This window comes from Rutidosis leptorrhynchoides, chromosome 1 (assembly GCF_046630445.1).
Source record: "Rutidosis leptorrhynchoides isolate AG116_Rl617_1_P2 chromosome 1, CSIRO_AGI_Rlap_v1, whole genome shotgun sequence".
Classification (NCBI taxonomy): Eukaryota; Viridiplantae; Streptophyta; class Magnoliopsida; order Asterales; family Asteraceae; genus Rutidosis; species Rutidosis leptorrhynchoides.
Window position 1 is genome coordinate 40,871,072 of NC_092333.1, and position 4,923 is coordinate 40,875,994.

General features: G+C 35.1%; 1 long non-coding RNA gene across 2 annotated transcripts; it reads right to left on the minus strand.

Moving 5' to 3' along the window:
* Positions 1 to 395: 395 nt before the first annotated feature.
* On the minus strand, positions 396 to 4,696 carry LOC139859151 (uncharacterized). 2 transcript variants are annotated; one of them, XR_011763120.1, is made up of 4 exons: positions 4,621 to 4,696; positions 3,944 to 4,236; positions 2,533 to 2,764; positions 396 to 863 (listed from the first exon to the last, which is right to left on the minus strand). It is a non-coding gene; the product is annotated as an uncharacterized lncRNA (long non-coding RNA). The 2 variants fall into 2 exon arrangements; XR_011763119.1 differs by having other exon boundaries at positions 400 to 863; positions 2,533 to 2,729.
* Between the last annotated feature and the right edge of the window lie 227 nt (positions 4,697 to 4,923).

The following is a 4,923-nucleotide window of genomic DNA, read 5'->3' on the forward strand; positions in this document are numbered from 1 at the left end:
CGAGTTTAACGATGGTGTCGGAAAAATTTAACTCGTTGCGGGCGAGAAGATATGACCCGTTGAATATTTGAGTGTAGTTTATTTAAGATGTTTTATGAAAATGTTGGTTTGACACTTTACTCCATGTTTGGTGGGTCGATTTTAATTTTTGAACAAAGTGAGGAGGCTTTTTTTTGGGAAAAAAAAGTAAAAGGACAAAGATGTCCTTGATAATCTTCATAATTTTTGTGTAATAGATAATATGATAATGATAATTAATTTTACAATGGCATAACACAGTGGGGACCATGAATATTAAACATCGACTATCAAGGCTATCATAACAAAACTTTCAACGTTGCTGATGCAGATAAGCCCTCGTTGACGATTAGAAAATGGTACGTTTATTAATTTATAATGTAATAAGCGATAACTTATCGTTGATGAAGGCAAACTCACACCTCACGAATATATACATGTTCCACACTTGAACCCACAATTTCTTTTTGGCTGCAAAAGTCACCTCAGTACCGCTAGACCAATGGCCCTTTCGGCTATCATTAGTAAAGTTTTTACGTTCAAATACACAAGGAAATTCACGCTTAATATCGATAAAATAATCAATCCCATGAACAAAGTCTTGCAATTTTCAAACAAATCAGTTGATGTAGTGCCATTCATAGGCATCTAATCATCGATCTGACGGTAAGATGACCGGGTTCAAAAATATTGAATATATCATTATTTTTTCTTGTCATATGCTTCTATGTTCTGTGGTTCACATTCACAACTAAATAGCCGAACGAGTAAAGCTGTGCTTGCACTTACAGTTACGGCACCAGTGCCTGCCCACCTTAAACTTCGAGGAACGTTCACTCTAGGACCTGAGACATATATAACCAATATGGTAGATATTAGTTTCTTCGTAGGATGTGCGATACAATATTTACTACTCCTTTAAAGTATTTGGCCTCAAATATCATATTAACATTTAAATAAATATAAACTTTATCTTGTGGATTTTAGAAAATTAACTACAATCTCATCCCTGTAAAGAAAAGAAAAATGGCAATTTTGACCATATCAAACATGATTTTTTTATGATAGAATAAGGCATTCAAACAAAATGCCATATGAAGCGTAAAGGCTGTTATTTTACCCCTTTTAACATAATCAAGAACCTTGTCAACGCGATTATAAATATGATATTTCAAACTTGAGTGAGCATCAGACATAGAGTAATGTGCATATGGGATCTAGACAGATATATGGGTTATTCACGCAATCAAGTGAGGGAGGGTGTTACGGCCTAGACACAATGGATCTGCTTTTGCTTGTCTTATGGCGATCGTTATTATTTGCATATAGTTATAATATCAAGACACAGTAGGCAATAACTCTAACCTAGTTCAAAAAGGTAAATGAACTCCAACTAAAATTTGCAAGATCAAACTTAGCAAAATCTAAGACAAAAAAAGGACTAGTCAATACACAATATATCGCCACAAACCAGCAATGAAACCCGCAACAATGAATAGATAGGAGGATGTCATTCTCTATAGGGTTGTCATAGCAGAATGTCATTTTTTATACCCTACTAAAAAAGTAGACCCAAACCTACTCATAGGGTTGTCATAGGAGAATGTCATTATTTATACCCTACTAGAAGAGTAGGCCCAAACCTACTCATAGGGTTGTCAGCGGCAGGATAATCTTTGAACCTCCAACAAAATAACAACCATGAATTGTAACAACATGCCCTACATCGGATTGATCGGATTGATAAAAGAATTGTGAGTTCCTTATAAGCTGGAAGTGGTGGCTAACTAATATCCCCACCATGGTTTTTAGTTGAAACCTGGTGATACCCGGATAGTCTTCTGCTTTAGCTTGAAGCAATGAGGAGCGATAGACTCACCGGGTGTGAAAGGCATGCTGCGTGCATCTCTTGGGTCCGCTTTGAGGATAAAGGATTCATAAGTCCCTTATAAACTCAAAGTGGTAGCTAACTAATATCTCCCACCATGGTTTTTAGTTGAGACCTGAAGATACGCAATTAGTCCACTAGTTTAGTGGGTGATAGATTCTCGGGGTTGATGGCAATCGGCTCGTGCATCTCTTGAGTCTGCTTTAAGGGTCCTTTCAAGAATATACTTTTTTTTTTTTTTTTTTTTTTTGGCAAAAAAACGATAACATTAATAACGGATCCGATAACAAGAATATACTTACACTCTAAGCTAGACTTACAATTAATCGGTCATGCAACTTAGCTTTGAGAAACAAAAAGGATATAAAAGAACGGCTAATGAACATAAGAACCTGGTGTAGTTAATTTAGCTAACACTTCAACGTCATATGCAAATTTGCAAAAAAGAACATTTAGGTCTGGCAAATAACATGAAAAAGAACTAGAGACGCATAATAAAAACATGTTAGTACTGATGTATAAACATGAAGTAGTCCAGCTTCTTGTTCATCTTCATATTAATGAGCAAAAACAAACCAGTCGAGTACTCACTCAAGCATAGCAAAATAAGAGAAATTAGAGAGTACCGTAATGCAAACGACAGAGAATCCAAAATCCTAAGGCTCCTCCAACACTAAAAACCCCAGCAGTATGCCTCATCAATCTTGAACAAGGTTTTGAATCAGATCTCATCAGCTCACCATCAGAAAAACCAAAGAAACGCCTTAACGCCATTGCTCTGATGTAGAACTTTCAAGACGGTCGACTAAGGATCCAGCAGTGCCTATGATAAAACCGATGAAGTATATTTAAATTAACCTGAATCGGAGAAAACACGGAAACCTGATTGATTGAGAAGAACAATTGATAAAAGAAAAGAAAAGAAAAGCACATTCATAGGCAAAAAAGTAGAAACAATTGTATATGGAATTATGAAGTTATGAACTACAGGACAAGAAAAGAACTTTAGAAAAGCACATATCAACACCAATGGCATCGTGATATTTGTAACTTTCTGGCAGAAGGTAGATTACCAAGTTCTTCACAATTAGAGATGATGACATGAAAAGAATTATAATGCAAAAAAGATTTGCCAAAAGATTTCCATTACCCACTAACAAAGAAACGTATTTCCTTTTGTTTGGGCGTAAGTTTCTTCTGAATTTTAATCCAATGATGAATCAAGAACATGAGGCCTCCTACAATATTCATTGCCCACTTAGCCATAGTCATTCTAGTTTAACAAGAAGCATAAGCAAATTGGCCTAAGATCATTACGATATAACCCTAACATTGAAATTGCATGTTGGAAAGAACTAACATATAGTTGAGGAAATCTTAAAATCCCGCACCCAAAAACATTGCTGATACATTGACGGGAAACACTGCTTTTGCATAGGTGCCTTTTATATCCAATAGTAAAAAAAGACTTACGCACTTCAATTAATTATAATGAAAGGAGTAAGCCTGAGAAAAATAGAAACTAAAACATAACTAAGGCACTTTATATCGAAAATAAAGCCAACCAATTGAAAACTCAAAAATTGACCTGCTTTCAAGAGGGACCTCTCTCTCTCTCCCTATATGCAGAAACAAGGTGTATTATATCATTTATATGGGGATAAAAAAGAACAAGGTAACCTTCCATTTCCATATCAAAAAGATAGTTTCATTCTAAGGGTACAAGAGACATTTCAATCTAACTATAAACAAAACCTAATAGATGAATTAGAGATCAAAATTATGGTTTTTTAAGACTCAAAATGAGACAAAATTAACTAAAAGGAAACCAAACACTTGACTAACCAAACACGACATTATACAACACATAACCAAGTTGTACAAACTACAAAGATCCTAGTACACTTTGACAGTAATACCACAAACACAAACTTCCAACGCAAACGATAAATATATAGGTCAAGTTCTAATCGGAATCATAAGCAAATGGATAACTAGAAGTAATTACAGTGAAGAGATAAAAAAATAAGAATTTACCAGCCACTAAGAAGCAATGTCGTTTGAAATATTATTATGATCAAATCTACGGGTATTGTAAAAGCGTGAAAAGCGGTGGCGGTCTAAGGGTTTGGGAAGAGAAGGTTTCTTCTTAAGACCAAATATCTCCTGAACCAAAGGGACATGAACCAATAGTAGTTTCCACGCCAAAAACCAACCTAGAAGAAGCAATACAAGTACAAATACGAGAGAAAGAATTGGACGTAGAAGAACGAAGTATAAGCGATCGGAATATGAAATAGAGCAGCCAAGAGACGATTCCATATAAATCCCTGAAAATTAAGTAGTTTGAATTGAGTACCAAAACCTCAACCAAAAAGTATCACCAATTGAGGTAAATCTAAATCTCACAAACCCTAATAACTTGTAACGAATTGTAAACTAATCGATTGATAAGATCATGTGGTCGCTGATATCATTAATTTGCAATTAGTTAGGGTTTTCAACAATCATCTTAAAAAGCAATTATCTCAACGTTTATACTTGATTTCACGGAACCTAGGGTTGATTATTGCAACAAGACGCGTAGCTTTATTGGAAACTTCCGCATCACATGTAACAAATTTAGTTAGAGTTATGATACATTAATATGATACGTTAATGAACAAATATTAAATTAATGAATTATTACAGCATTACAGCATACTAAAACTTACTGAGACAAAGATGTAGCTGTCTCCGGGAAAATATTGATCACCGATGACTATGGGACGGTGGTAGACGGCTGTAGAGGTGCAATTCCACAAATGTGGTTTACCAAGTACCTATATATTTGAATTCGGGTCAAATAAAGTCGGGTCGGGTTATGTTTAAACGGCATGATTGGTTCTTGTCAAACCGTCCAGATGGATTAGGTTCGGGTTCAAAAGATTAACGAATTTTACAAACATTGGTTAGGTGGTTTTCCAATAAATTTTACGAGCTTTTTACGATGATAAGATTTTATCTTGCAAGGATAA